At 47.5% G+C, this 20,645-nt stretch overlaps 1 protein-coding gene across 1 annotated transcript in view; it reads left to right on the forward strand.

Moving 5' to 3' along the window:
- The window catches only part of LRRC40 (leucine rich repeat containing 40), a 1,512,829-nt gene that overhangs the window by 729,607 nt on the left and 762,577 nt on the right, over positions 1-20,645 (forward strand). The gene's annotated exons all lie outside the window — the stretch shown is intronic.

The raw sequence follows: 20,645 nt of genomic DNA on the forward strand, positions 1-20,645 counted from the left end.
ACCAAGGTACTGCCGGTGGCGGCGGTACACCTACGGAGGGAGGCAATCCCAGTGTACCATTATCTGGACGACTGGCTCATCACGGGGGAGACCCCAGTAATTTGCAGGACAAACATTCAAAGAACTATCGACCTCCTCTTCGAATTGGGCTTCTCCATAAACGAGAATAATTCAAGTCTGGTGCCCAGCACCTCCAAGCAGTTCCTAGGAGCTGTTCTAAATACTCAAGAGGGGTTGGCTTTTCCTTCAGAGGAAAGAATTCGGAATATACTACTGCAAATTCCGCAATATCAAACCGATCGCCAGATAACAGTACGCAAAACAATGCGTTTGCTTGGCATGATGGCGTCATGTATTTACCTGGTCCCCCACGGGCGCCTGCATCCAATGCAATAATGGTTGTCGAAACTGTGGTCTCAGTCAAGTGGTCAGTAGGACGATCTAGTGGTCGTTTCGCCAACACTTTTACAAAGCCTCCACTGGTGGACAAGAGGCAATCTATCCAAGGGGAAACCCTTTTACGATCCCGAGATACAGGCGGTAGTCACGACGGACGCATGCCTGACAGGATGGGGAGCTCACCATCTCCACCACACAGCTCGGTCTCTGGTCTCACACAGTGGCCAAGAATCACATCAACCTGCTAGAGCTTCTGGCAGTTTTCAGAGCACTTCAAGCGTTTGAGCCCCACCTACTGAACCTGTCGGTGCAGATCCGGACGGACAGCACGACAGCCATGTTCTACCTGAACAAGCAAGGAGGGACTCGTTCGCCAAATCTGTCCAGACTTGCCCAGAAAATTTGGATATGGGCACTCAGACGGAACATCTTTCTGTCATCTCAACATGTTCCAGGGGATCTCAATTCTCTAGCGGACGCTTTGAGCAGAGATCCCCTTCCGGAGGAACACGAATGGTGTCTACACAGAGAAATCATAGAAGATCTCTTCTCTCAGTGGGGTTTCCCCACTATAGACCTATTCGCTACAAGCGAAAACGGACAGTGCTCAGGATTCGCATCCAGGTTTCCCCAACCAGACTCCCTGGGGAACGCCCTGTGGATGAACTGGTCAGGGATGTTTGCGTATGCTTTTCCACCAACTCCTCATCAGGAAGGTGGTGAGCAAGATGAACAGAGTCGATGACGCTCGTCCTAGTTGCTCCCATGTGGGCGAGACAACCGTGGTTTACACACCACGCAGACTCTCTGTGTGCGATCCCATCAAACTCCCGGGCTGATACAATCTTTTGTCCCAGCACCAAGGTCAGAAGGTGCATCCTCTACCCAACTCCATGAACCTAGCAGCATGGCTCCTGAGGTCATAGAGTTTGGACATCTCAATTTACCACAGAGGTGTATGGACATCCTAAAAGAGTCTAGGAAACCAAACACGAGGCATTGCTACTTCGACAAATGGAAGTGATTCGTTATCTGGTGCCAGAATAAACAAATCAACCCAGTTGATTGCACTCCTTCCACAATCGTGACATACATGCTCCACCTGCTGGCCGCAGGGTTGGTTTTCAACTCACTAAAGGTACACCTGGCAGCAGTGTCAGCGTACACCACCTCACATAGCAAAGTGTTGTGGTGGAAGGTACCCGTGGTTAAAGCCTTCATGAGGGAGTAAAGAGACTTCATCCCCTATATCTAACCCACCACCAGGATGGGACCTGAACGTGGTGCTATCTAAACTCATGGGCCCCCATTCGAGCCCATGCATAAGACAAGTCTCAAACACCTGACCTATAAGACTGCCTTCTTAATAGCCATTACATCCGTAAGAAGGGTCAGTGAAATTCAGGCTCTGTCAGTGCAGGATCCTTTCTTTACTATTCATAAGGATAAGCTGGTTTTACGGACACACCCTAGGTTCTCACCTAAGTTTATTTCTAAATTCCATGTAAACCAGTCCATCGAGCTTCCGGCTTTCTTCCAAAACCCACAAAGCTCGGCTGAGGTTAAACTACACACCCTAGATGTGCGTAGGGCGGTCCTTTACTACGTAAACAAGACCAGACCGCTTAGGAAAACAGATCAACTGTTTTCTCCGTAGCCACAGGCAAAGAGGGAGATCGCGTCTCTAAGGGTGTCATCTCCAAGTGGATTGTCAACTGTATCCAGTTGTGTTACTCTCTTTCTGACAAAACTTTGCCTTTTACGCCCAGAGCCCACTCGACAAGAGGCATTGGGGCCACTCTGGCTTTCATTGCAAATGTTCCCCTTGACACCATTTGCAAAGCAGCTACTTAGAGCTCTATTCACACTTTTACTCAGCACTACTGCATTGACACCCGTTCCAAGACAGATACTCAAGTGGGACAAGCGGTTCTAAGACATTTATTTGCTCATGACCCTTCTCAAATCCCACCTCCTTCTAACACTGCTCGCTAATCTATGCACAGCATGTGATCTTAGCAGATTCCACAAGCCTCAGAAGGGATACATTACTCACCGTAATCGTATTTCTGATGCTTGTATCTGCTTAGATTCACATGCGACCCACCCTTCCTCCCCTCTGAGAGAAGGCACATGGATGCTTGTAGTCTTATCTTATCTATCTTCTATCTGCTTGGATCATCTGTACTCACGCTACTCCTCATGCTACCTCATGTCAGGAAAAATACAATCTGAGGGTCCTAGACGCGTGAGGGATCATGGGTACAGTGGACGTCACACTAGGGATAGTATTACTGGCACGCCCTGTGTCGACACCCATTTTCGAGTTTCGAAAAACAAACTGTAATACTCCGCAGCTTCCACTAGATGTCGGCCTATGCACAGCATGTGAATCTAAGCAGATACAAGCATCAGAAATACGATTACGGTGAGTAATGTATCCTTTACTCCTACGTCCCGTCCTCTTTCCTCCATACTTGTGGGACATCTCTCCGTCCTGTGGGACGGGACCGGAGCACTTTGTAAAAAGCATCCACATTTTTTTGTGTCCCTCCTCTCTTTCTTGCGCGGGGCCCGGCACACGGCCGTAACCCCGCCCACCTTGGCTCCGCCCCGCGCATCGCCCATCAGTCCTTTTCTCCGCACGATCGGGGCCGGACGCACTTGCATCCTCGGAAGATTTTCTTCCCTGTTTTCCTCTCTGGCTCTCGCTAGCATTCGTTTACTAGTCTGTCTGTCTTTTAAACTAAATTTTCCAGACTGTTTATGACACCGTCGCTTCGCGAGGGCGGATCCCCATCCTCTTTGTTTAGAGTGTTTGGGTCCGGAACACCGTTGGGGCTCCTGTTTTTACTGTGACCCCCTTTCGGTCGGGGCACTTAAATGTCGGTTGGAGCGGTGGCAGGAGGTGTTCCGACAAACTCCTCCTTCTCATTTTCAGGCGTTCATCGACGAGAAGAAGAAACGCCTGGAAAGTTCTTTACTTTTTGCAGAGCACCCCGACCGGGGATACCTTCCCAGGTTCCTCTCGGGCCGGGAGGGGCGTTGATTGCTCTGTTACCGGGGTTCGCCCTGAGGTGCCTGTCGGGCCTAAGAATTCTACCAGAGTTTTCTCCGAGGGTCTCCGTAAGAGGCCTGTGTACACCAGAGTATGCTCCGAGGCCCCTCCTGTGGGGGCTATTTGTAGGCCCAGTTCTACTGAGTCGTGGGGTACCGGCGCTTGCTCTGAGGCCTCTCTTTCGGCTTCCCTCAAAAACAAAACCGTGGTGCGCCGCGAGGCCTTGGCTGGGCTTGTGGTTACCGAACGGATGTTCGAGGCCCGTGCCGATAAGGCTTTTACCGGGCCTAGGTCCGAGGTCGCTCGTACAGAGGCTAAGGATACCAACAGTTCTGAGGGGCCGGCAAGGCTCTGTCGGTGAAAGCAGTTGCTCACCGTTCCCGCTCTTGTGGTGACACCGGATCTGTTGAGGGGGCAAAGAAGAAAGGTTCTTTTACCGGCAGTGCCGAGGCCCTTCCTTTGAAGACTCAGTTGGCGGTTGGTATGTCGCAGAAACATTCCAGGCCTCATAGTACCGGCTCTGCCGAAGTTCCTTACGTTAAGGCTAAAATTAAGACCCCTGACCCATCGACGGGGACCCCTGCCTCACTTCCTCACGTGCCGAAGTTCCCCTCAGATGAGGACAAAATGGCGGCCGTTCCCGCCACGACCACGGTGGCCATTTTAGGTACTACCCCTACAACTACGCCATCGGCCCCTGGTGTAGGGTTTGGTCCTTTGGGTGAACCTAAGGTCCCTTGTGCGCATCCTTACCGGCCGGTTTATGATTGGAACGCCCGGATGCCTCTTCCGCACAATGTTTCGTTGCCCGCAGGGGCGGCTCCCTTGATTTATGTGGATACGTCGGTGGAGGGGCCGGTGTGGCATCCTTCTCCGTTACGTCCCTGGATTTGTACACCTCATGAGAGGCCTCCTCAGGTTCCGAAACAATCTCCTCAGGACGCCTTTTTTCGGTAAATTTCAAGCGCTTATGCGCACCGACCCCATGAGGGAATATTTCAAAGGACTTTTCAAGGAGATATGTCCACCTGCACCTCCGGCTCCACCTGTTCTGGTGGTCCCGCCGGCGCCTCCCTTGCCCGTGGTGCCTCCCCCTGCTCTTCCGCCTTTGCCACCATTGTCCCCAGTGGACAAGGCAGTGCCTGACACGGCTCAGCAGGATCCTGACCTGTCAGATGACCCTCAAGGCGATCAGGAAAACAAGGACCTTCCCCGCTCTATCAGAGCTTTCCATGACCGGGTGCTGGACATGATGAGTTTCTTAGATGGTCCGGTGCCTGAGGCACCCGCTCCGCAGGAGGGCGTGCTTTCTGGGGCATTCACCTTGTCTGCCTTGGAGCGTACCAGCCTGTTCCTGCAGAAGGACGTTCTGGCCGAGGTCCGAAGAGTTTGGGAAAAGTCACACTCAGGACTTTTTGTCAATAAAAAGATTGACGCGAGGTACAGGCTGCATTCCTCGGAAGAAGTGGCCTTGTCTTGTTCGCCTCCCTCCTCCACAGTGGTGGCTGCGGCTACTTTGCAATCCAGACCTGGATCATCCTCTTCTGCGACGGCTACTCAAGTCTTGGGAAAGGAGGACAAGCTTATGGACTCCTTAGGGAGGAAAATCTTTGCCAATTCGGCCTTGCAGCTCAGGCAGGCCAATGCAGAATTGATTTTGGCGGTAGCTAACATGCGGATGTGGAAAGGTCTGTCGGAGTTTGAGGAGCGCATTACGGTCGAGAAGTTGGAGGATTTCAGAGGTGGCCTTTCCGATGCCAGGGTCTTGGCCCAGGATCTCCTGGAGGCTGCGGCTCATCACGTAGACACCTCGGCTCGGGGCCTGATGCTTGGGGTTGATACCTCGCGGCAAGCGTGGCTGCATGCCACTAAGTTTTCGAAGGAAGTGCAAGACAAGGTTCTGGACCTTCCATTCGATGGTAAGGAGCTTTTTCACTCTTCTATTCGTGTAGAGCTCACCAAAACCAAGGATAGCACTCGGACGGCTAAATCATTGTCTGTTCTGGTTAAAGCTCCTTTCAAATCCCAGAGACGTTGTCGCAAAGTCGACCTTCCTCTGGTTTTAGGGGCTTCCTCGACCGCAAATCTCGCAGAGTGGATACTCCTACGGGGAATAACCGCCGTAGACAACAGCGTACGCGGTTTTTCTCCCGCTCCTCAGCCCCCTCATCAGTTTCAGGAGGCACCGCCACCGATAAGCCTGCCAAATGAGGGTTTTCCGCGCTCGCACGAGACCCCGGTGGGAGGACGCATTGAGTCTCATTGGGAGGCGTGGCAGACCATCAAAGAAGACAGATGGGTCTTGTCTGTCGCTCGAGCGGGCTTCCGCTTGCCTTTATCCCCTACCCCACCCACAACCCTCCTTTTAAGCTGTCGGGCTCACCCTCCCTGAATGCCGAGGTTCAGAAACTTCCGCACCCCAGAGCTGTGGAACCTGTTCCCCTTGGGGAGCAAGGGGAGGGCTTTTGCTCCCGACTGTTTACGGTACCCAAACCCAACCAGGCTGGCCTGCGCACCATCCTAGACTTTTCCCAGTTCAATCTTTTCCTACCCCAAGAGAAGTTCAAGATGATCACGCCCGGCCAGATTTGCTCCTCTTTGCAGATGGGCGATTGGCTCAGCGTGGTGGATCTTCAGGATGCGTACATGCATATCCTGATTTGGAATCCACACAGGAGATACCTCCGCTTCTCTTTGGGAGAGGAGCACTTCAAGTTTCGGGTGCTTCCTTTTGGCATCAGCTCGGCGCCGCGTGTCTTCACAAAGATGTCGGTGATTGCGGCCTATCTTCGTCTCCAAGGTATCCCTGTGTATCCCTATTTGGCCGACTGGCTCTTACACAGCCCTTGTCCGTTGGCAGCAGCGGGCAACCTCCAGTCTCTGCTTCAGCTCCTGTTCCATCTTGGGCTGTCAGTGAACTGGCAGAAATCCTCCATGACGGTCTCACAGGACCTGACTTTCCTGGGTTTTCGTTGGAACACGATTGACTGCCGAGTGTATCTGACCAGGGACAGAATGGCGGATCTGTTGGCCACGTGTCAGATGTTTGCGCAGTCAGAGAGCATGTCGGCCTGGTGGTTCCAGAGGCTTCTGGGCCTCATGGCCTCGTGTGTACTGGCTCTTCCTCTTGCTCGTCTCAAAATGAGACGGACCCAGATGGCTCTACGGAGTTCCTGGAGTCAGGCTGTGGACACGGATTCCAAGCGGATAATTATTCCGGTTTCCATGAGAGTGGACCTGGACTGGTGGTCATCCCTCAGCAACCTGTCAGTGGGCGCGGGGTTTCAGGACCCAGCCCCCATGGTGACGATCACAACGGACTCCTCCCTTTTTTTGGGTTGGGTGCAACGCTAGATCATCTTCAGGTCTCGGACCTCTGGTCGCCTCAGGACAAGCTCCTGCACATAAATCATTTGGAGCTTCTGGCGATTTTTCTGGCGCTCAAGGCGTTCAGACCGCTCATTGTCAACAAGGTGGTCTGCATAAGAATGGACAATGTATCAATGTATTACATAAACAAGCAAGGGGGAACATAGTCTCCCCCTCTCCTGGACCTGTCCATCCAGATTTGGGAGTGGGCCGTGCTTCATGGGGTCTGGCTGCTTGCAGGCACATCCTGGGCCAGCTGAATGTCACAGCGTATGCCCTCAGCCGGCGGACAGTGGTCAGCTACGAGTGGGAGTTGAAGGCAGAGATCCTCTCATGGATTTCCTCGCGTTGGGGCACACCGTAGGTGGACCTCTTCGCCACGGCGGTAAACAAGAAGCTTCCCCAGTACGCCTCCAGAGGGGGGCTGGGAGCCTCCTCTCTGGGGGATGCTCTCGAGATTCCATGGCACAACATGAGAGCTTACGCCTTCCTGCCTCTGCCCCTAGTTCGAGCAATTTGGAAGTTGAAGAACTCTGTGAACTGTTCTCTTCTACTGGTGGCCGGCCAGGTTTTGGTTCTCAGAACTTCAACACCTGTCTGTGTGTCCAACGATCAGGTTACCAGTAACTCCCGATCTTCTTCACCAGGGGGAACAGATGTGGCACCCCTCCCCACAATCGCTCAACTTGGCGGCATGGTGCTTGAGTTCAAGTCTTTAGAGCATTTGAGTTTGTCTGCGGATAACATGCGCATTATCCATGCAGCCAGGAAACCCTCGACCAGATCTCAATACAAGAGTAAATGTCTCAGGTTCTGTCATTGGTGTTTGGAGAAAGAGTTGGATCCGAGGGTGGCCACGATTGACACGGTGCTGTTCTTCGTATCCTCCCTAGCAGAGTCAGGGGTTCATGTTGTGTCTTGCAGGACTTATCTCTGAGCGGTTTCCGCTTACCTTTCTATAAACCTGTGTTCTTATTCTCTAACTAACCCGGTGGTTAAGAGACATTTTGCTGGCTTGACACGCCTCTACCCTCCGGTTCGTAGTCCACACCCGCCTTGGGACCTAAATTTTGTCCTGACGGCGCTGTGCCATAAACCCTTTGAGCCAATGGCTACGGTTGACCTCAAGTACGTGTCCTGGAAAGTGTCCTTTCTGGTCGCTGTTACGTCAGCGAGGAGAGTGAGTGAGCTCCAGGCATTGTCGGTGGAGCATCCTTTCTTGGTCTTTCAGAAGGACAAGATAGTCCTTCGGACAAACCTGGCTTTCCTACCGAAGGTAGTGACAGAATTCCATCTAAATCAGTCAATCTCCATTCCGGTCTTTTTTCCGAACCCTGCCTCGGAGGCTGAAAGGGTTCTACACTGTCTGGACATCCGAAGAGCTCTTAAATTCTACCTGGACAGGACTTCCAAGCTTCGGAGTTCTTCTCAACTTTTTGTGACCTTCGGTAACCCTCAAGGCAGGCTGATGTCTAAGGCATCTATTTCCAGATGGATTGCCGCCTGTATCACAGAGTCTTTCACCGTCCAAAAGCTGAAACCTCCTAAAGGTATCCATGCACACCTGGTGCGGGGCAAGGCAGCCGCAGTTGCTTTTCAGAAATGTTCCCTGGGAGTCCATGGCTAGAGCAGCTACTTGGGCCTCCCCATCTGCTTTCTGTAAGCATTACTGCCTCTATGAGCTCTAGAGCTGACGATCAGTTTGGTCAGGCTGTGCTAAAGAACCTGTTTCAGTAAGGGGTATTTCCATCCACCCATAATTCCTGTAAGGAGTGCTTGGGAATCTCCCACAAGTATGGAGGAAAGGGGACATGACGTAGGAGTATAACGAGGTTACTCACCATAGTGACCACCTTACTCCTAGTCCATAGTCCCCTTTCCTCCATATGCCCACCCGCCGTCCCCTCTAATAAGGTTCCTCTGTTATTGCTAATGGGTCTTGGACCCTGCGATAGAAAAGGACTGATGGGCGATGCGCGGGCCGGAGCCAAGGTGGGCGGAGTTACGGCCGCGTGCCGGGCCCCGCGCAGGAAAGAGAGGAGGGACACATTTTTGAAGAAAATGTGGATGCTTTTTACATAGTGCTCCGGTCCCGTCCCACAGGACGGAGAGATGTCCCACAAGTATGGAGGAAAGGGGACTATGGACTAGGAGTAAGGTGGTCACTACGGTGAGTAACCTGGTAATTCCCACCCAGATGTACACAGGTTTAAACTCCCAGGCTTTCCCCCTAAACTGCCAATTGAAGACCCCGGAACTGTGGTGGTCGTCTTCACCTGGGCACCGAGAGCCGGTGCCAAAACATGTTTCTCACATGCCGGTACGGTCTCCCTCTTACCAATATCGGCCAGCTTCCTGGTCCCTATGAAGTCTTCGGTCACCTTCAGTACCGGTACCAGCTGTGACATGGAAAGAAGACCACTTTGCAGAGATCTTGGGTATATTCCACAACATAAAACACAAGAAATCACTGGGTGATAAATCCGCAGGCTTCAGTTGGAGGCATGAGGTTCGGCCGCACAGAACTTCTTCCTACACCGGATGCATTGTTTGAAGCCTGTAGTAAATGGCATGCGTCTGAAGGTGACACATTGTAAAAGAAAAAGAGAAAAAAGGAAAGGAAAGCACCAATCTGAATGAAAAAGGGGGAGGACAGCCAAAAAGTAACACCCTAAAAAATGGGATGTCCCGGAGCTCAGCAATTCAGATCTTCCCACTAGGTGGAAAAACAGGAACTTGGTGTTGGCCGTTGGTGACATAGGGGTGAAAGGCGAGTCTTTTTCCGACCCGCCTCTGGATGCAGGCGTTCGCAACCAGTTGGGAAGGAGGGAGAGCAGGACATAAAAGTTGTACACAGAATTAAAGGAAAAAGAGATAGGGCTCTGAGCTCTGTAACCTGCAGGCCACCGTTTCTGAACCCCATCAGGGCCAACTAATTCTTTAATCCTTTCAGAGGCAGAACAAAAAAAAAAGAGTACCGCTTAGCTGAGCATTGAAACCCCTAATTACTTAAGTGCCAGGTTGGTGTAACGTGCCCAAAATAACATGACTAATATATTTTAAAGAATCTTTTCTGAGGAAGAAATTGAGTCATCACATTGGAGAGGGAGCCTGAGGAGGTCATTGGCAGGTCTTCACTTTAGTGGATAGTATTTCTGGCATCTGAACACCACCTGAGCCCTTGATTCTGATTGGCGCGCAGTATGGGCGCTCCTCCATCCATGGCGTACGTAAATAAGTGTATGGTTTCAGAAAGCAAGGATGGATCGTTCTGAAAGCAACTGAGTATAGTTTTGGCACAGCATGCTGTAAGAGCTAAATCATGTCTTTGTTTTTTAATACTTTGTATAGCGCTTTAGGCTGGGAAAAAGTTCAGTCAGATACTCTGCCGTTTCTAATACATAGCACATTTGATTTACAGTTGTTGGCTGGGGTAACCTACCTTGAGTCTGCGTCTCCAAGAGAAAACAAAAGCAGGTGACAGACTGCGTCACCAGATGTAACAGGAAAGTAATATTAATGGAAATTATGTTGACCCAATGCACAATATAATGTTTTTTTTGTGTGAAGGTTTTTGTTGAGAATATTTTGTCTAGCAATTGTGTGCGTGTCGAACTGTTGGAGGAGAAGCTGTACAAATTAGAATAAACAGACATGGGTTGCAATTTTGCCTTTGCCCCTTCCGATCAATGTTGTCCATTTTTAAAAAACACTGACATTTTACTTCTCTGCGAGTGTGCACTTTGCAGCACGCCTGTGACAGTTAATCTTTGGTGAAGGGCCGCACCCTAGCCATTAGCATCTTGTAAATCTGAATCGGCACCGAGCGACAAAAGGACAGTTATAACCGGTAGGACAATTGTGATCTATTTGTCTGCGGACACTGAGATGTTGTGCTATGGGAGGGTCCTCCACCTGGCTACCTGGCAAAGAAGTTGTTAAACTGACTTGAAAACATCATGATAATGCATACTGTACTGATGATGTATTGCACCCAAGATCAGATCCTTTGAACCTCTAAATGTCCAGTTTGTGCATTCACTACAGCACAACCTTTGTGGCAATTCAATCTTTCTTTGGGGAATATATTAATAAAATGTAATAATCAAATAAAGCTATGCCTGAGTTTAGGCATGGTACTACTTGTGATCATGGCCACCACATCCCAATTGATATCGCACATGTGTCCGCTCCTGTGAGTCAGCTCTGCTGTGTAAGGCATGTGAACTCTGGTCAGCCGGGTGGATACTGACATATGGTAGGACAGGAACCATTGAGGACCAGGTCTCTCTGATCTTTTTGTGAGGTCATGTAACACAATGCATCAGAGGCAGCTGTCCTGGCCCCAGGCATCAAAGGAGCACACCCATTCAAAAGCGGGTAGCCTCACACCAGTGTGCTGCATCTCCAAGGGCATTTGTTGTTAGTGGGAAGGGAAGAGAAGGCGGCAGGATTGGAGTTGGCAGGATGCCCTGGTCTATAGAAGGAGATTTCCACCATCTTGTCTCTGTCTCTTTCATGTCCCCTCCGCTTCCTCTGGAGCAAAGCACTTTGGGTGTGACATAAGAAAGGCAAATTCCACTCAGTTCAAGAACAGGAATTGGACCACTAAGTCAGGCTAGCTTTAGTCCAGTCACCTGGGGACTTTTGCCTTGACATGAAGGGGTCTCCAACACCTTCTTTAGATTCTCTCAGATACTCTCGGATCCTCTCAAGACACGAAGATTCACCCGAGAAGAACTCACTGGAATTCTTTTGGGAAAGTTTTGCTTTCTAAAGCCCTCAGCCTGAGGTGAGGACGAGCCATCCAAGGCGGAAGAAAGTGCTACCCCGTACCCACACCCAGGGCACATCAGGAGTAACCTTTACCCTGGACCTGGACCTACCACTCTGTGCCAGAATCTCCTGAAGCTGGGAGAGCAGAACTTGAACAGAACCATCCTGTTCTTGAGTCCGCCTGAGTGGGCTTCACAGAAGCTCTGTTCTTCCTTTACTAGTTGCTCTGTGTTTATTGCACCATGAACAAGAGGGAAGGTGCCGGTGCTGGCTTTTGTGCTCCTCCGCTAAGTCAAACTAATGCTTGCACTTCGAATCAGCATGTTGCTGCCTCATGTAGCTAAACCCGTCACCTGCTAGGCCTGAATCGACTGCGCAACGCGGGGACCCGATCCGAATCACTGGTGAGTCGCACACAGACTCTGACCAGGGTTACAACCATGTCTCAGCCCAGATAGGCCTTATACGGCCTCCTCAGCAACACCCCCAAAGTTACCACTTCGTTGCCCGCCGACTCGAACCGCTGGAGTGTCACTAATCGACATCTACCAGCAGCTAAAGCCCGACTCAGCCTGGCTCAACTGTGAAGCAATCCTGGTACTGCTCTGATCTGCGTCATTGAGAGCACCCCTTCTGCTGCACAGAGCGACCACATTCGCCCCTACTCTGTGTCCAGCAAGAACTGAATTCAGTTACTGTTGACCCTGAACTGCCCCACTTGGTCCACTTGCCCAAGAGACTGGTTAGGTCACGATTGTACCTCCCTTTTTTTCAATTTTTATTTCATTTCAAGTTTTATTGGTTTTAAGTGTTGCATAAGGAGCTTCAAAAACATCTCTACATCATTGTTCAACAGTTCCCCACCCCCGCAGCTTTCCCAGAACAATCAAAACCAGGTAATAGTCCAGATATTGAAAGCAATAAACAGAACATTGTAGGTGTGCGCGGCTTGCTAATGACCTTTCCATGAGGCAACCTTTCCCCAATCAGAGGGGACACTACATGTATCGGGGAGGCGGATCTTTATTATTATTGCACCTCTTTTTAACATCGTTTTAGCTGGTTTGTGGCTAATAATTCACCTACCACCAATGGAACTACACTTGGAGTGCTTATATCTTCTTACATCTTCTCTGTTCTCCCTTTGGGGTGTGTTTTTGTACAGTGTTTTCTATTCCTTCTGTTATTTATGGTGTGTTTTAATGAAAGTATATATATTTTAATAGAACCTTGATTGGACATTCCCTTTATTTTGGACTTTGATCCTATGTGTGAGGCACTACTGGTTCACCTTCACACACCCCCCTCTTAAGTGCATAGCCACCGCCCACGTTACCACAAAAGGCAAATGAGGTATATCTCCACTGTCCCTGTTTTACCTTTGTGATCGAAGCCAGATTGATTTATTTGGCACAGTTAAGCATTGAGTCTGGAATGGTTCCAGAGAGAATTATTTGACACAATTAATGATTTTCCAATATGCAAATCTAGAAGGAAATATATAGTTTAACCTTGGCAGTGTTTCAGGCACACCAGCATTGGGCAGTAGAAAGCATATACTCACTGGGTGCTAATTTAATTTTTATAAATATTTGAATTTGTCTGCTGTGTGGGCATGAACTGAAATGCTAAGTGATTCTTTGATGTTTGTTACATGCCTTTTTTTCTCTGCTGCCTAGTCATGCAATGTTTTTCCAAGTGCATGTACTTTGGACCCATTCATTCAGAAAATAATTGTCAGGTTGAACTGTTATCATTTTATTAAATAAATACTGCTTAAAAATAATGTTCCTTTATTTTCTTCTAAAATAAATGTATTCTTGGAAAACGAAAGTGAAAGTGTCTTAAATATAGCACGCTCTTGGGGAAATAGATCACAGGATGTCTAATGTTTATATCTTATTAACTAGATGATCCATTTAAAGCCTAGACAAGTTTCTGTTGAATTTGACTCGAGGTATACATCCCTTATTTTTGGAAATTGCGAGAGGGCATCGGTTTCTGGTGTGGAGGGGAGGAAGGCATGGATTTTAGGAGGGGCAAGGCTGTCTGTACCCATGCTCCAGAAACTGTTAACATGGCCCTGACTGAACCCACGGTCCTGGTGGCTGTGAGACACTTACCCTGTCTCCTTGCTCGGACCACCAGTTCTCCACTGGTCCATCCTTCGGCTCCCCAGAGCTTCTATCTCTTATGGTCCGACTCAGGCACCTGTTTAAGCGAGCATTCTCCCTCGCTGGGAAGTAGCGCATCCCAGGCTTCTTCAGCTCTGCTGCAGCAGCAGATTAAAATTTCCCTTTTCTCTCTCTCTCCCTTTGGTCTCCCCCCTCCTACACTTATGATACTGCACTGTGACTCTGCTGGTATAGCATGGAAGTCCTCCTTTAGTGTTTGGTTGGTAGTCTGTATTGCTTCATTGGTTTTCTTCGTCATAGTAGTAAATCATTTAGATCTTATGTTAAAATAACAAAAATTGACTGTTTCTTCGAGTGCTCTTCCCACAGGCCTCATCAACCTTGGATAATGGGGAATAGGGCAGAGAGTTCATCAGAACAGGAGTTCTTATCCTCGAGTGGGGAATGTCTCCCGGTGAGGTTTGCTTGCCTCTACCCCTGTTAAGAAAGATTCCTCTTTTCTGCACCTTTCCTTCCATTTCCATGGAACCCCAAACTTTTTGCTTTTTTTTTTGTATCTGACCTGCTCTTTTTACAGTGCAGTGAAGCCTTAAGCTTCACTACACTGTATTTTGCTCATCTGTTATGGGGAAACTGACATGTCTTTCAGGCTGTCAGTACTGGGAAACATGGTTTCCCTTGTTCTAGTTACTTTTTTATTTACTTTTTACCACTTGTGGTAGTTTTGATCATTGTACAGTGAAGTACAATGGGGTACACTTTTTGTTTTGCCCTAGACTAACTATAGGTTAGTTATATTTGGTTACTCTAGGTCTGCTAAAGGGACAAACTGGTGGCAGCAGTGACTTTTTACACTTTCTTTTTGGTGCATTTCACTTTATTCTTAGTGTTTTCCGCGTTTGGCTACTAACTGTGGCTTGTGGACATATATGGCCATGCCATGAGATTTTTCATTGTCCTTTGGCCATCTTATGTTTTAGCCTTCTTCCTGGCCTGTGAGGCCGGGAAATCCTTATATGGACTTTCAATGCCCGGGAAAGCAGAGGCTTTTGGCAGGCCACTGGAGGGCTATGTGTATTTGCTGACAGGAAGTGGGCTGGGACTATCCTGATTGGACCACTGGTGTATGTGTGGCACTGTGTGGCAGATTTGTCATTGGTTAGTGGGAACTGCTGCTCTTACCTGGCTTTTAGGATAAGAATAGGATCCCTGCACCCACTCTAGAGGTCCTGGAAGAAACTGAAGGAGCCAAGACTCCTGTCCAGCTACAAGACTTGCAAGGAGACTGTGGACTATTTGGAGGAAGGCTTGGTGACCAACTTTTGCTGCTGCCCTGGTAGATCCCTGTCCTGTGGAATTTCTCCAGCAGTCCTGCGAAAGAGCTGCAACACTTGGGGTGGAGGGAACATTTATTCTCGACGTCAGCTCAGAATCCTCAGAGGAAGAGCCCTCTGGCTGACCAGCTCAGAGTGTGGGCTACCGTGCTGCAGACCTCGCTGTTCCAGGTTGAGGCCTGGAAATTGGGAGACCCTCAGTTTGTGCAATAAGACTTATTTCGTGGTCCTAGCATCAAGGGGACCCGAGATAGGAGGGAAAGTCTACAGGCGGCAACTGAACTCCTTTGTGTCGCTGTGAATCGGTGGCTGTTGTCTGAAACTGCTTACCTTTTGTCCATCCCTGTCCTGAGAGGGGCCCTGCATCAAGTTCTGCTGCATTCTTCAACTAGGCGACCTTGCACCAGCATTAGACACCGACCGGAGAGCTGAACGAATCTGCAACCCCTGGGAATCAAGGTTTGAGGCTGACGGTGGAAAAAGCGACCTTGGACCCTCTTCTACTGACCTGCCAATTCCTGTCCTGTGAGGAATCCCAGTACGGGGAGTGAGTCATAGCAATACTTTGCTAAACCCCTTTTAAAAGTTTGGTAACTTTTCAAAACCTTTAGATTACTTTGGCTTTTCCATTGCTTATTCACACTAGTATAACTTGTCCCCTGACACGGAACTGTTCATTGGACTCCTGGGACCCTACCTTTAATTTTTTCCAGCTTCACAAAACTGTATGGAACTTTGCTGAACTTTGGAGTACAAGCCCCCATACATTTTAGGCATGGACTTCTGAAATTGCGATTGAATCACTGTGGACTAGTAGTGCTAATACTAATCTACCTTCCTTTTCAGGGGTTTGTTGTGTATTTTGCCCTTCTCCAGTAATTGTATATATAACACATTTTTTTGTATTGAGTGATAATATTACATGTTAGTCATTCGTCAGTTATTTGGCCATATGTAAAGAAGTATTTTTATACTCGATTGTCCAAGCCCGGCTCCAGGAATTTTTATCTGGGTGGGCCAGGTTTGTGATCGGGGCGGAAGGGGGCAAACTTTTCTCAGATTCGTGATCTGACAAAAAATGTCTTCCTGGATATGAAAAATGCATTTGCCCTTAATTTGCCCTTACCTTCTTTAGTCTGTTAGACTGCTTTATAAGGTGCAGAAGCCTGGATTGAAACCCAGGTTGTTAGGACCAGGCTTCACATATTTACCCACAAGACCGCTTGAATGTCTGATAAAGATGCTTGTTGGGATTGCACTCCCTGGCAGATTTAAGCCAACTGGATTCTTGGGCAAGGCTGACAGATGGTGCATGGGTGTGGAGCGTATAGCGGGAGTAGTTAATCGCTGTCATGAGTGCAACAAATGTTACATGTTTTTTAAGTTGTCTTTCTACTATTGGAGCTGCATGTTTAGGGGTATGACCCTAGCTGGAAACTGCCTGTTCACCTCACCAGGTTCTGCTGACATGCAGTGATGTACACAGGTTCACTCAATTTGTTCAAATGGGAAACCTGCTCTCGCCTTCCACCTGCTCATCTATTCCAAAATCACATGGTCTCCAGTACCCCGTCCAGTCTTCTGCTCTCTTCTTAAATTTGCTCCTTTGTTTCCTTGCATAAGCTCCCTCACTACTTTGTCCTTCCATTGGCTACTCACTCCATCTTCCATATGCTCCCCCATCTCCATATGGGAAACTTTTGTCAAAAAATAAAAATGAAAGCTGTATACTGCACTTAACAAGAGTCTGAGAGATTAATCCCAATTATGCATGCCCCAAGAAATGTTTTGTAGCTTTTTTCAGGATATTGCTATAATTGAGATATAACAAAACAGTACAGATCAAAAGAGAAGCAGAAAAATAGTGTGGCATTATCACCCCCTGCCACCTTCCATCAGCTCCCCCTGACTATCATTCTCATTTACAATCACTCCCACCTACCCTACCCCACCATGTCTTCTTGGCTCTGGGGAGAATCGAGGATGATTCCACCTCTCCTCTGCAGGGGCTGAGCAATGAGGACGCCAGTCCTTTTTGCATCTAACATTGTGTGCGCTCAATAATACCTCCTTGAATAATGTGGCTACTCCCAGGAGACCATGTAGGAGATGCTTGTGGTCCAGCCATTTGGGTGTGAAAGACAGCCCCCTCCTCCTCGATAAATATTGAAGCAAGGAATAGGATATTTAGTTTCTTACAAATGACATTTTGAAGCACACCATTGTATTTTTGTTGCAATTTTGCAGCTAATTTTAAATGGGTTGAGGGTGTGTGGGAGTGCTAGCATGCAGGTGAGAGTGGGATCAGGACGTAGACAGTGGAGGTTGAAGGGTTTCCGGCCTCCTGGCATCACTCCCAGTTGGATGTGGCAGTGAGGAGGGGCTGCTGCTCCCCTACCACCCTCTATACATCATTATCTGGTACATACCGTTTATAATATGCAATTGTCCATGATGACTTCTTATTTGACATGTTTTGCTATTTTGAATGTCACAATTTTGATCAATAAATGTGGCCTTATATTTTCCAAAGAAAGATGTCTCCTTGGCTGGCCCTGACCCTTGCGCTGCCCATCTATTAAACCATACTGAAAACTGGAACACTTCTAGGGGCTCCTAATTTTGGCAGAAAATGCACAGTGAGATTAAACGATTTTTTCAAGATTACACACTTTGGTTAAGTGGTGAAGTCTGAATGTCAGCATAGCCCGAAATGTAGATACTTAACTACACATCTTCCCAGATAAAGTTGGTACAAATAGGTATTGAAGTTTGGTTTTAAATACCTAAAATATTACAATTCTGGGTCTTTGCACACAGGTCACCTTATGTACAGATTCTTAAATGGTACTTATACCCTGCTTACCATAGCCGTTACTCTGTATATAAAAGAAACTTTAATTGATAGGAAGATTTATAGGAAAACATGTTTTATTGTCATGAATTGCATACTTTTATACCAATGATTGTAACCCATGAAAATAAAAAATGTGTTTAAATAAATGGAAAAAGAAAGGTAAATGGAAAAATCAAATACAGAAACTTAAAAAATAGCCGTAAACAATAACAAATAATAATACTCACTTCTATGCAGATTACTTTAAAAAAATGCACAAATCGCATAATAAACCAATCCAACAATGTGTTCATCATTGTAGAATCGGGTTGATGAAAAAGAGTAAATTAAGGGAAATTTTGTTTGAATCCTAAATTGCATAGAGGGGACTGCTACTGTTTGCACCTTCTTTGCAAAAGGGCCCCTACAGGCAATATGAATTGTTTCCACAAAGTACTGGAAAAGTAAATGGCAAAACATAGGCAAAATCGCCTTTTCATCTCACTTTTGCAGTATGTGTCTGGGAAAGTATAAATCACTCCCACAATTAACAATTTGGAATCTGCTTGCTTTTACCAATAAAGTTACAATCCTAAATGGTAATTTTCCAAGTCCTGTGGAGTGGAAAAAGTGGCGGTAAAATGAATTTTGATTGTAGCTTTATTTTCCCCGCTCTGATTGGAAGCCTATAAGCTCCAGAATGCTAATCAGAACTTACAAAAGATCCCATACTGACACAAAGTGAAATGAAAGGCATGTCTTTTTTTCATACAGCTAGTTCTGCACCCCCATCATTTCTAATCACCCAACAGCCACACTTAAATAGATTATTAAAAGCGTATATAATTTAAAGAAAAAAGTACCTTTTCATATCACTAATAATTTCCGATTTTAAATCTGCATCTGAGACATGCTTAAAAGATAAGGTGCCACTGGGAGAACCTGTGCAGCCCTGACTGACTTTGAGGGGAGAAAGCTAGAGCAAGTGTGCCCCACAGACATGTCCATTGTCCGACTGTTAAATCCACCTCTGATTGTACTCTGCAGGAAATATTTCAATACCCTTTTTTATGTTTAACAGATGTGCACCGTTTATACGTTGCCAGAAACATATTAAGAATTCTGTTTTCTTGTGTTATTTTCAAGGTTTCATGATCAATATTCTGAGAGCCAAATGTTTATTGGGGGAAGTGGGAACAATCCTCCAGTTCCGCACCCCCCGCTGTCACTGGTGGGATCCCACAGTAAATAGCTTCAATTTATGGCACCGCTTAAACACCTAGCAGTTAAATCATACTTTTCAAACAAGACCCACAATACACATGACATATTCAGTTTGCATACAGACATTGTTAATTGTTACTCCAATAGTATGATGATATTAAGGCATTACTCATCTGCCCATTTCATGAAAAGTTCTGGCCAGGCAGCATAGGCTTCCACACAGACAAATATGCATACTATTTAGGTCAGAACCCCACTGGTAACTATGCATGAGAAGATGATCTGACGTTGGTCCATACTTGCCATCCTAGCCTTGATATTTTCAGGTAGGTTCTTGTTGGACCAACTCAGTGAGGTGCAGTTTGAGTCCCTAGGTGTTGCAAACAAGGCTCCCACATCAGGGCATATATACTTTCACTTAGGGAGAAAACTGAAACCAACACATCTTGGCAAATCCAACAGTTAGGGCTTTTGAATACACATGGCAAAGACATTTGCCAGGCACTGCCATAAGAGTACCACCCGGCAATGAGGTGGGGAACATCTAGAAAATGGTGCGAGTCCTAGGCATATGATGTCATTGTCTGGAAAATGCCTATGTAATACTTATACACATAAAAACGGTTCAGTTTGCGATTGCTTGTTTTAGGATTGCTGTGCAAGGAACAGATGTGACAACGCCATGTTGCTTTTTATTTTTACAAACTTTATTTATTTTATTTTTCAAGAGCACAAATTACAAGCATCATTTTAAAACAGTGTTGTCGCACAAGTACTCATGAATGTAACTATTATAACCTCCCCCCCCTTTCATATAACTTCCAACTTTGGTTAAGGCAACACAACAGTGTCCAGTTCACAAAGATGCATTGTGCATATCGTTAATGTGCGGAATTCATAGGATGGAGACCTTGCAGAGGAGATTAGGCTAAAGTAAATTTTTCCCTTTCCTCCATAAACTTGCGAAGCGGCTGCCTTGTACTCTGGTATTTTGAAATCTATCCATACGCCAATGCTGTTACCTTCTCCATGGCCATCACTCCCCCAGTCTCACCCACCATCTGGCCACTACTGGCCCTTGCTTATCTTTCTATGCTTGTGCTAGGGTGATTCTAGCTGAACTTAGCATATGGGTGATAAGAGCAGCTCTATTCCCAGAGTTCGCATAACAGCCCTCCACCGCCTTCCCCAGCAGAATTACCAATGGATCTAAGGGGAGCTGTATGGCCACCACCTCTTTAATATGGCTCAGGATCGCCATCCAATATGTCTCCGCCAATGGGCAAGCCCACCACATATGGATCAGGTCTCCAACTTGTCCCCACTCTCTCCAGCATACTGGAGGGTACTAGGGGTTAATGGAATGCAGCCTCTGCGCCGTCATATACCACCTCAGGTGTAATTTGTACGCCGCCTCTCTAGTTGCGGCACACCTAGAGCCATCACGGCCCAATGTAATATTTGACTCCGCACCTCCCCAGGTATTAGCTCCCCTCCCTCTTGCTCCCATTTCT

This window comes from Ambystoma mexicanum, chromosome 1q (genome assembly GCF_040938575.1).
Source record: "Ambystoma mexicanum isolate Mex_15411 chromosome 1q, UKY_AmexF1_1, whole genome shotgun sequence".
Lineage (NCBI taxonomy): Eukaryota > Metazoa > Chordata > Amphibia > Caudata > Ambystomatidae > Ambystoma > Ambystoma mexicanum.